The sequence below is a fragment of the Grampus griseus genome (assembly GCF_964374135.1).
Source record: "Grampus griseus genome assembly, chromosome: 2".
Classification (NCBI taxonomy): domain Eukaryota; kingdom Metazoa; phylum Chordata; class Mammalia; order Artiodactyla; family Delphinidae; genus Grampus; species Grampus griseus.
The window spans coordinates 118,323,963-118,336,192 of NC_139018.1; positions in this window are offsets into that span (position 1 = coordinate 118,323,963).

Consider the following 12,230-nt stretch of genomic DNA (forward strand, 5'->3'; position numbering starts at 1 on the left):
GCTGCCCCTGTGCTGTAAATGGGCTGCTTTTTGAGATAGCCAGCCCAGTGTTCTTAAATTCCTGTCCTTCTTGCATCTACCTTTCTGCAACTAAATGAGGTTTCAATCCCAAAATAACAAAAGGAGAGAAAGTAGGAAAGCCTGGGGCTGGCACTTAGCATACTGAAGGTGAAGAATCTCAAGGTAAAGCACTGAGGTGGGAGCAGGTACAGAAGGGGAAGAACTGGTAATGATCCATGAGGTAGGGCACAGTTTTTCACAGACTCCAATTGATCCAGAATGGCAGAGACCAGACAATGGGAACAGAAGAAGACACCCCCCCCCCCCCGCCGCCCATCTCTCTACGGAGCAAGAAGCTAGGAAAAAAAAAAAACAGAAAACTAAGCCCAAACAAAGTAGAAGGAAGGAAATAATAATAACAAAAGTGAATGAAATAGGAAAATAAACAATAGAGAAAAACAATCAATTAATTTATTAGTTAAATTTAGCAGTGTTGCTGGAAACACTGCCTATATACAAAAGTCAGCAGTACTTCTATTAACCAGCTACAATTTCTGAAATTCAAAAATGAGACCATTTATAATGTCATCAAAAAAGCAATATATATATTGCTATATATAAATATATAAATATATTTATTCCTATATATAGGAAAAAGTCTAATGAAAAGTGTACAAGATGACACACAACATTACTGAGAGAAATGAATGAAGACCTGAATAAAGGAAGGGAGGGAGATACCATGTTCATGGATTGGAAGGCTCAAGAATATTCACAGAAGCACCACTCTAAATAACCTAAAGACTGGAAGCAACCCAAATGTTCTTCAACAATAGAATGTGTCAGTTCATCATAAGATAATAATACAATTGAATGTATTCAGCAATGAGAATGAAGACACTACTACTACATACAGCAACATGGATGAATTCCATAAACAGAACATGGAGTGAAGGAAGCTAAACTCAGAAGAGTACATACCATATGATTTCATTTATAAAAAGCTTAAAAACAGACAAAACTTATCTATGGTGTTAGAAGTCAGGATAGTAGAGGATAATGACCAAGAGGGGCTGTGAGAGAAGATTTCTGATGCTGGTCATCCTGTTTCTTGACCTGGGTGGTGGTTTCACAAATGTGTTCACTCTGTTGCAATCAAGCTGTGCACTTATGGTTTGTGCATTTTTCTGAATGTAATGTTTTCATTCAGTAAAAGTTTTAATAAAAAATGGATAATTTAGGAAATGGAAACTGGTGATATAAAGAACTTATAAGGCTTCTCAAATGCCGTGAGCCAGTTGAATTCTGTCATATATGGACCCTGCCACTCAGTAGTAGAGCTGAGTACTCTATTTTTTCACGTATTCAATTCTCTCCAAATAAACAGTGGCCTATGAAATTTGTATTATTCTTATCACCCACCTCACCCTCATTTTGAAGAGAGTTGCAAAATCTGAATGTATTAGCAAGCATCATTCCTTATTTTACAGATGAGGAAACAGGCCCAGAGAGTTTAAAGTAACTTCTCCAAGGTCACAAAACAACCGAGGGGTAAGAACCAAGAGTCAGCCTGAGCAGTTTGGTCCCAGGATGCATGTTCCTTGTCACGTCACTGAATCAGCTTGTCAGCTGTTTCTCTTCTGTCCCACTCCTCTCCCAGTTCCTGGAGAAGTGTTTCTCAAGCTCCATAATTCATTCCACAATTCATGTGGTATCTTTGCCATGTTTGATGACACTGAAAACAATAATGATTCCTATTGTGTTTCAGCACTTGCCCATAATGGACAAATTTTTAAGAGCTTGGAACACTGTGCCAGGAAAATAGCTGAACAAAAAGGCTTCTGTATTTTTGTCAGTAGAAGCAGAGTTGTGAAGGGCAGCATAATATGCGTGTTCACTGCCAAGAAACTTGCATAATGATCTTCTGCATCTTTAAAGCCCTGAATCCATTAAGGCTTTTTAATTCGTATTGAGTAATACACCACGTGAATGGCAGATATTATCCACATCTATCTCCTGGCTTCTCTTCATATCATCTTTTATGTAGGAACTGTTAAAGTTTCTCAGTTAGCAATGCATAAACAGTTGGAATCATCAGTGTATTCTTGGTTATGTAAAGTATAAAAATATAGAGAAATTTTTTTAGGAAATACACAAAATTATTAACGGCAATTATCTCTGGTTGTACCTTTTTTTTTCTTGTATTCTCAAAATTTCTACAATGAATATATATCATCTTTGAAATAATACAACAATTTAAAATTAGCTTAGAATATATAAATTTTTATTTAATTAAATAATTGCAATTATGTCAAAATATGTATGTGGTAAAAGACTGGAAGAAAGTGTTAATAGTTTTTGTTCTGGATGTAGAGCAATGAGTTTCTGTCTTCCTTCTACTTTATGGAATTTTCCACTTTTTTCTGTAATGATCATCGTATCAGTCAAGATTCTTGATGATAAACAACAGAAATTGACTCCAACTAGCCTGAGTAGAAAAGGATTTATTGTAAAAATATTAGGTAGTTCCCAGCATCTTTAGGAATGCTGGAAGCCAAGGAAAGCTTAGCAGGAGACAGCCCAGCCAAGGTCAAACCAAGGTTAATGGTTTGGTTAGAAGACTGCCACTGGCACTGCCACCAGAGCACTCATAGCCACCCCTACTGCTGGACTCCCAGTGCCCCCTCTAACTGTCCTTGTGTCTTTGTGTCACTCTCTCAAGGTTCAGATTTCTAAGCAGGATCATCGGATTCAGCATCAATCATGTGCCCATGTTATAGCTGCCTGAGTGCAGGGAGAAGAGGTTTCTAGCTCTTAGCTGGGCTTCCCACAAGCTTCATACAATGGGGATCCTTCCAAATTGGTAGGGTGTTCAAATGTGGGACAGCTATAAAAGACAAATGTCTACTACAAGCAGGTATAGGTATGATTACTGTCTATCATTTGTATCTATGTTTTTTTTCCCCAGTGTCCCAAATCGGACTGCAGAGCTGGTCTAATAAAGACACTAATCACTCTAAGCAGACATTGCTTTTATTTTATTTATTATTTTTTAAACATCTTTATTGGAGTATAATTGCTTTACAATGGTGTGTTAGTTTCTGCTTTATAACAAAATGAATCAGCTATACATATACATATATCCCCATATACCCTCCCTATCCCACCCCTCTAGGTGGTCACAAAGCACCGAGCTGATCTCCCTGTGAGACATTACTTTTACAGTGGAAAAAGTAAGTAAGTCTTTTTCTTTTTTGGTAAAACATAGCCCCTTTGTGTCACACAATGTGGATCAGAGTGCATTTTAGTTCACACGATATAGATTAAGAAACATGGTTTATTGCGGAAAGTTATAAGCCAAGGGTCAGTAAGAGAAGGCATGCATGTTTCATCCTCCCCTCGCCCCCCAAATAGACGTGCCAGTCAGGTACAGCAGGACAACAGTAGGTCTGCATTTCTGGGGATGAACCTCACCCCCTCATTTTCTCTTTTTCTAGGTGCAGCTTTGCCAGGGGATAACACCAGCCTGCTTGAGCATTAGGCAGTTGGAATTTAGGGTGCCAGGAGTTAGAAGGCTGATTTTCCAAAAGGAAGGATTCTCTTATTGGGTGGAAGCAGTCAGTGAGGGAAAGTGGGACCCATGAGGTCCAGGACTTGACCTGGGTAAGTTGTTAGGTGTGTTGTTCATTGATCTAAGGAACACAGGCAGAGGAGGGGCAGGGAAACAATGAGTTCAGTTTGGGACATGCCATGTCCAAAGTACGCATGAGTCACCACCAGACAAAGTCAGGGTCCCCATCATTCACTCTCATAGCATCCTGCGCCTTTGTTTATATTGCTTATCCCCATTGCAATAAGTCAATAATGGCATGATTAGTGTTGAATCTCTCTTCTGGATTGCGAGCTCCCTGATGCCTCGGCCCAGATCTAACCATTTCACTGCTGTATCCCCAGCACCTGGCATAGGATCAGGCACAGAGCCGGAAACCAATAAATACGTGCTGAATGAATTAATGAATCTACCTGGAGCCATGCAGCAGGCAGTTGGATACATGTATAGGAAACTGACAGAAAGATCTGGGACGGAGCTCTAGATTCAGCAGAGTTATGCACTTAGGTGGTAACTGAATCCAAGGCATTGGGTGAGATGGCCCAGGTGGAGTGAGAATATCCAAGAGCCTAAGCCACAGTCCTGGGAAACACCATCATCCCAGGGGGCCAAGGAAGAAGAGCAGCCAGAGAGGAAGGTGGAGAACTAAGAGAGGGGGGTGTTCTGGAAGCTACAGGAAGAGAGAGGATTAAGCAGAGAGAAGTCAGCAGAGTCAAACACTGATGAGAGGCCTTGTGAGATGAAAAACACCAATGCTTACAAAGCACTTGGGTGCCAGACGCTGTTCTGACAGCTTTATGTGTAATAACTCACTTAATTCTCTCAACAACCAGGTGAGGTAGGGGCTATCATCATGATCCCTTCCCGAAGACGAGGGTACTGAGGCACAGAGAGGTCACCCAGTTAGTAAGTAGTTTGAACCCAGGCTCTCTGTTCTCTGAGTCTGTGCTCTTCACTGTTATACGTGCTGCCTCAGAGCAGGGGTAACAGATGGGTCATTGGTAACATTGGCAGGAGCAATTTCAGTAGCACTACGGGGTGAAACCACAAGGCAGTAAGTAAAAAAAAAAAAAAAAAAAAGTGAGTTGGAAGCAAGAGAGTCAGGATCAGAAGGCCAGCTCTTAACTACAAAGAGTGGTCCAGCTGCATCACCTGGGAGCCCATTAGACATGCAGCACCTTGGTCCCACCCCCATCTTCTGAAACAGCCCCTACATTTAACAAGCTCCTCAGGTGATTCACATGCACGGTGAAGTCTGAAAATAGCTGATCTTTCAGAGCTAGATGAGCTATCAGGAACTTTGGATGAGAGAAGAAAGAGAGAAAGAAAACTGCAATATTAACTGAAAGTTTTTCTTTTTAGGATGGAGAGACTGGAGCATGTTTGTAAACTTAGAACAGTGGTTTGCAACCCTGGCAGCACATTAGAAGCACGTGTGGTGCTGAAACCCATGCCCAGAAGAATGTCTTGTGGCCCAGCTGATTCTAATATTGAAGGGGGATGTGGTAGGAAGACCCACCCAAGGTGTCATAGTAAGGAAGGACAGGATGGAGGTGCAGGTGCCAGGGAATTAAGGCCTCCTCAGATAAATGGGAAGGGATGAGGCTGAAGAAATGCAAAGGAGATGCTTTGGGGAAGGAGGAACAGCGTCACAGTAAAGCAGAGAGAGAAAAATTTGTAGAGGTGGGGACCAGCAAGGAGACAGACACTCACAAGGAATCACACCTGAGAGCTGTGATTAATTGGTTGATTTATTTCTTAAATTTTAACTGGGATATGGTGTGGCAAGAAAGGTACTTTAAAAACGTAAATCAGGGGATTTTCCTGGTGGCGCAGTGCTTAAGAATCTACTTGCCGGACTCCGGGAGAGCTCACGCCAAGGAGTACTTCCTAGAACTTCTGCTGCCAGTGTCCTCGTCCCTGTGGTGAGCCACAGCTACACCCCACCTCTGCAGGAGACCCTCCAACACTAGCAGCTGTGTGGTTCACAGGGTCTTGGTGCTCCAGCTTGGTGTCAGCCCTGAGCCTCTGAGGTGGGAGAGCCGAGTTCAGGACATGGTCCACCAGAGACCTCCCAGCTCCATGTAATATCAAATGGCGAAAGCTCTCCCAGAGATCTCCATCTCAATACTAAGATCCAGCTCCACTCAACGACCAGCAAGCTCCAGTGCCAGATACCCCATGCCAAACAACTACCAAGACAGGAACACAACCCCACCCATTAGAAGAGAGGCTGCCTAAAATCATAATAAGTTCACAGACACCCCAAAACACACCACCAGATGCGGTACTGCCCACCAGAAAGACAAGATCCAGCCTCATCCACCAGAACACAGGCACCAGTCCCCTCCACAGGAAGCCTACACAACCCATTGAACCAACCTTACCAACTGGGGGCAGACACCAAAAACAACAGGAACTACGGACTTGCAGCCTGCAAAAAGGAGACCCCAAACAGTAAGTTAAGCAAAATGAGAAGACAGAAAAATACACAGCAGATGAAGGAGGAAGGTAAAAACTCACCAGACCAAACAGATGAAGAGGAAATAGGCAGTCTACCTGAAAAAAGAATTCAGAATAATGGTAATAAAGATATCCAAAATCTTGGAAATAGAATGGAGAAAATACAAGAAACGTTTAACAAGGACCTGGAAAAACTAAAGAGCAAACAAACAATGATGAACAACACAATAAATGAAATTGAAAATTCTCTAGAAGGAATCAATAGCCGAATAACTGAAGCAGAAGAATGGATAAGTGACCTGGAAGATAAAATAGTGGAAATAACAAGTGCAGAGCAGAATAAAGAAAATAGAACGAAAAGAATTGAGCATAGTCTCAGAGACCTCTGGGACAACATTAAACACACCAACATTTGAATTACAGTGGTCCCAGAAGAAGAAGAGAAAAAAAAGAGACTGAGAAAGTATTTGAAGAGATTAGAGTTGAAAACTTCCCTGATATGGGAAGGGAAATAGTCAATCAAGTCCAGGAAGCACAGACAGTCCCATACAGGATAAATCCAAGGAGAAACACACAAGACACATATTAATCAAACTATCAAAAATTAAACACAAAGAAAAAATATTAAAAGCAGTAAGAGAAAAACAACAGATAACATACAAGGGAATCAACATGTGTTTAACAGCTGTTCTTTCAGCAGAAACTCTGCAAGCCAGAAGGGAGTGGCAGGACATATTTAAAGTGATGAAAGGGAAAAACCTACAACCAAGATTACTCAACCCAGCAAGGATCTCATTCAGATTCGACCGAGAAATACAAACCTTTACAGACAGGCAAAAGCTAAGAGGATTCAGCACCACCGAACCAGCTTTACAACAAATGCTAAAGGAACTTTTCTAGGCAGGAAACACCAGAGAAGAAAAAGATCTACAACAACAAACCCAAAACAATTAAGAAAATGGTAATAGGAACATACATATCGATAACTACCTTAAATGTAAATGGATCAAATGCTCCCACCAAAAGACATAGACTGGCTGAATGGATACAAAAACAAGACCCGTTATTATGCTGTCTACAAGAGACCCACTTCAGACCTAGGGACACATACAGACTGAAAGTGAGGCGATGGAAAAATATTCCATGCAAATGGAAATCAAAAGAAAACTGGAGCAGCAATACTCATATCAGACAAAATAGATTTTAAAATAAAGACTATTACAAGAGACAAAGAAGGACACTCCATAATGATCAAGGGATCAATCCAAGAAGAAGATATAACAATTGAAATATTTATGCACCCAAAATAGGAGCACCTCAATACATAAGGCAAATGCTAACAGCCATAAAAGGGGAAATCAATAGTAACACAATCATAGTAGGGGACTTTAACACCCCACTTTCACTGATGGACAGATCATCCAAAATGAAAATAAATAAGGAAACACAAGCTTTAAATGATACATTAAACAGGATGGACTTAACTGATATTTATAGGATATTCCATCCCAAAACAACAGAATACACTTTCTTCTCAAGTGCTTATGTAACATTCTCCAGGATAGATCATATCTTGGGTCACAAATCAAGCCCTGGTAAATTTAAGAAAATTGAAATCGTTATCAAGTAACTTTTCTGACCACAACACTATGAGACTAGATAACAATTACAGAAAAAAATCTGTAAAAACTACAAATACATGGAGGCTAAACAATACACTACTAAATAACCAAGAGATCACTGAATAAATCAAAGAGGAAACCAAAAAATACCTAGAAACAAATGACAATGAAAACACGATGACCCGAAACCTTAGGATGCAGCAAAAGCCGTTCTAAGAGGGAAGTTTATAGCAATACAATCCTACCTCAAGACACAAGAAAAATCTCAAATAAACAACCTAACCTTACACCTAAAGAAATTAGAGAAAGAAGAACAAAAAAACCCCAAAGTTAGCAGAAGGAAAGAAATCATAAAGATCAGATCAGAAATAAATGAAAAAGAAGGAAATGATAGCAAAGATCAATAAAACTAAAAGCTGGTTCTTTGAGAAGATAAACAAAATTGTTAAACCATTAGCCAGACTCATCAAGAAAAAAAGGGAGAAGACTGAAATCAGTAGAATTAGAAATGAAAAAGGAGAAGTAACAATTGACACTGCAGAAATACAAAGGATCATGAGAGATTACTACAAGCAACTCTATGGCAATAAAATGGACAACCTGGAAGAAATGGACAAATTCTTAGAAAAGTACAACCTTCCAAGACTGAACCAGGAAGAAACAGAAAGTATAAACAGACCAATCACAAGCACTGAAATTGAAACGGTGATTGATTAAAAGTCTTCCATCAAACAAAAGCCCAGGACCAGATGGCTTCACAGGTGAATTTATCAAACATTTAGAGAAGAGCTAACACCTATCCTTCTCAAACTCTTCCAAAATACAGCAGAGGGACAAACACTCCCCAGCTCATTCTACGAGGCCACCATCACCCTAATACCAAAACTAGACAAGGATGTCACAAAGAAAGAAAACTACAGGCCAATATCACTGATGAACATAGATGCAAAAATCCTCAACAAAATACTAGCAAACAGAATCCAACAGCACATTAAAAGGATCATACACCATGATCAAGTGGGTTTTACCCCAGGAATGCAAGGATTCTTCAATATACGCAAATCAATCAGTGTGATAAACCATATTAACAAATTGAAGGAGAAAAACCATATGATCAACTCAATAGATGCAGAAAAAGCTTTCGACAAAATTCAACACCCATTTATGATAAAAACCGTCCCGAAAGTATGCAAAGAGGCAACGTACCTCCATATAATAAAGGCCATATATGAGAAACCCACAGCCAACATCTTTCTCAATGGGGATAAACTGAAACCATTTCCACTAAGATCAGGAACAAGACAAAGGTGCCCACTCTCACCACTATTATTCAACATAGTTGTGGAAGTTTTAGCCACAGCAATCAGAGATGAAAAAGAAGTAAAAGGAATCCAAATTGGAAAAGAAGAAGTAAAACTGTCACTGTTTGCAGATGACATGATACTATACATAGAGAATCCTAAAGATGCCAACAGAAAACTACCAGAGCTAATCAATGAATTTGGTAAAGTAGCAGGACACAAAATTAATGCACAGAAATCTCTTGCATTCCTATACACTAATGATGAAAAATATGAAAGAGAAATGAAGGAAACACTCCCATTTACCACTGCAACAAAAAGAATAAAATACCTAGGAATAAACTTACCTAAGGAGCCAAAAACCTGTATGCAGAAAACTATAAAACACTGATGAAAAAATTAAAGATGATAAAAACAGATGGAGAGGTATAGCATGTTCTTGGATTGGAAGAATCAATATTGTGAAAATGACTATACTATCCAAAGCAATCTATAGATTCAATGCAATCGCTATCAAACTACCAACGGCATTTTTCATAGAACTAGAACAAAAAATTTCACAATTTGTATGGAAACACAAAAGACCCCAAATAACCAAAGCAATCTTGAGAAAGAAAAACGGAGCTGGAGGAATCAGGCTCCCGGACTTCAGACTATACTATAAATCTACAGTAATCAAGACAGTATGGTACTGGCACAAAAACAGAAACATAGATCAATGGAACAGGATAGAAAGCCCAGAGATAAACCCACACACATCTTATCTTTGATAAAGGAGGCAAGAATATACAGTGGAGAAAAGACAGCCTCTTCAATAAGTGGTGCTCGGAAAACTGGAAAACTACATGTAAAAGAATGAAATTAGAACACTCCGTAACACCATACACAAAAATAAACTCAAAATGGATTAAAGACCTAAATGTAAGGCCGAACACTCTAAAACTCTTAGAGAAAAACATAGGCAGAACACTCTATGACATAAATCACAGCAAGATCATTTTTGACCCACCTCCTAGAGAAATGGAAATAAAACAAAAATAAACAAATGGGACCTAATGAAACTTAAAAGCTTTTGCACAGCAAAAGAAACCAAAAAGAAGACCAAAAGACAACCCTCAGAATGGGAGAAAATATTTGCAAATGAAGCAACTGACAAAGGATTAATCTCCAAAATTTATAAGCAGCTCATGCAGCTCAATATCAAAAAAACAAACTACCCAATCCAAAAATGGACAAAGACCTAAATAGACATTTCTCCAAAGAAGATATACAGATTGCCAACAAACACATGAAAGGATGCTCAACATCACTAATCATTAGAGAAATTCAAAGCAAAATGAGGTATCACCTCATTTGAGGTGATACAATGAGGTATCACCTCACACTGGTCAAATGGGCATCACCAAAAAATCTACAAACAATAAATGCTGGAGAGGGTGTGGAGAACAGGGAACCCTCTTGCACTGTTGGTGGGAATGTAAATTGATACAGCCACTATGGAGAACAGTATGGAGTTTCCTTTAAAAATAGAACTATCATATGATCCAGCAATCCCACTTCCGGGCATATACCCTGAGAAAACCATAATTCAAAAAGAGTCATGCACCACAATGTTCACTGCAGCTCTATTTACAATAGCCAGGACATGGAAGCAACCTAAGCATCTGTCAACAGATGACTGGATCAAGAAGATGTGGCACATATATACAATGGAACATTACTCAGCCATAAAAAGAAAGAAAATTGAGTTATTTGAGAAAAACAAATACTGTATGCTAACACATATATATGGAATCCAAAAAAAAAAAAAAGGTTTTGAAGAACCTAGGGACAGGACAGGAATAAAGATGCAGACGTAGAGAATGGACTTGAGGACATGGGGAGGGGGAAGGGTAAGCTGAGACAAAGGGAGAGAGTGGCATGGACATATATACACTATCAAGTGTAAAACAGATAGCTAGTGGGAAGCAGCCGCATAGCACAGGGAGATCAGCTCGGAGCTTTGTGTCCACCTAGAGGGGTGGGATAGGGAGGGTGGGAGGGAGACGCAAGAGGGAGGAGATATGGGGATATGTGTATAGTTGATTCACTTTGTTATAAAGCAGAAACTAAAACTAAAAATTAAAAAAAGAATCCACCTGCCAATGCAGGGGACACAGGTTCGAGCCCTGGTCCAGGAAGATCCCACATGCCGTGGAGCAAATAAGCCCTTGCGCCACAACTACTGAGCCTGCACTCTAGAGCCTGCAAGCCACAACTACTGAAGCCCGTGTGCCACAACTACTAAAGCCCATGATCCTAGAGCCCGTGATCCACAACTACTAAAGCCCATGATCCTAGAGCCCGTGATCCACGACAAGAGAAGCCAGCATAAGGAGAAGCCCACACACCGCAATGAAGAGTAGCCCCTGCTCGCCACAACTGGAGAAAGCCCGCGTGCCACAACAAAGACCCAATGCAACCAAAAAAAAAAAAAAAAAACTTAGATGTTGTTACTGGCCTGCTCAAAGCCTTGCAGTATCTTTCCGCTGCATATGGCTTAGTAGGCCCTTGGTGATCTGGCCTTGCTCACTTCATTCTCTGCTCTCCACTGACCTCCTGCACGTCAGGCTTTTTAATGTTCTTTTTCCTACTGGTCATGTTCCTGCTCAGGGCCCTTGTACTTGCTATTCCCACCTTTGGGCTATTCTTCCTCTAAATATTCACATGGCCTGCTCACTCGCTTTAGTTGGTTCTCCTCCAACATCTTCTGTTCGGAGGACTTCCCGCATCACTCTCTATCCCCTTCCTCTGAATTATTTTCTATCACTACTCAATATCATGTCATAAACCTAACCTGCCTATTTGTTTGAGGTCTACCTCCTTTAACAGAATGTGAGCTCCATGGGGGCAAGGATTTGTCTTGCTCACTGTGAAATGCCCACTACCTAGAACAGTGAGGCACAGAGGTGGTGCTTATTAATGAGTGAATAAGTGGCTGCTGCTGCTGCTTGGTACAAATCAATAGGAGGCTGAGATGAAAAGGTATTGGTGAGAGTACCTGGGAAAGGTGATAGCCAGGGAGATTTCAGGAGAATGAGATGATTAAGGACGAGCAAATGGGCATCTTTAAGGGCCAACTGAGGAGGGAGTGCAGGGTTGTAATGGCAGGTAAGACAGTAAACAGGCAGTTTCGTGTGTGGCTGAGAATGTGGTTTTCTGCCCTAGACTACCTAGTCTCTGTGTGGCTCTGGG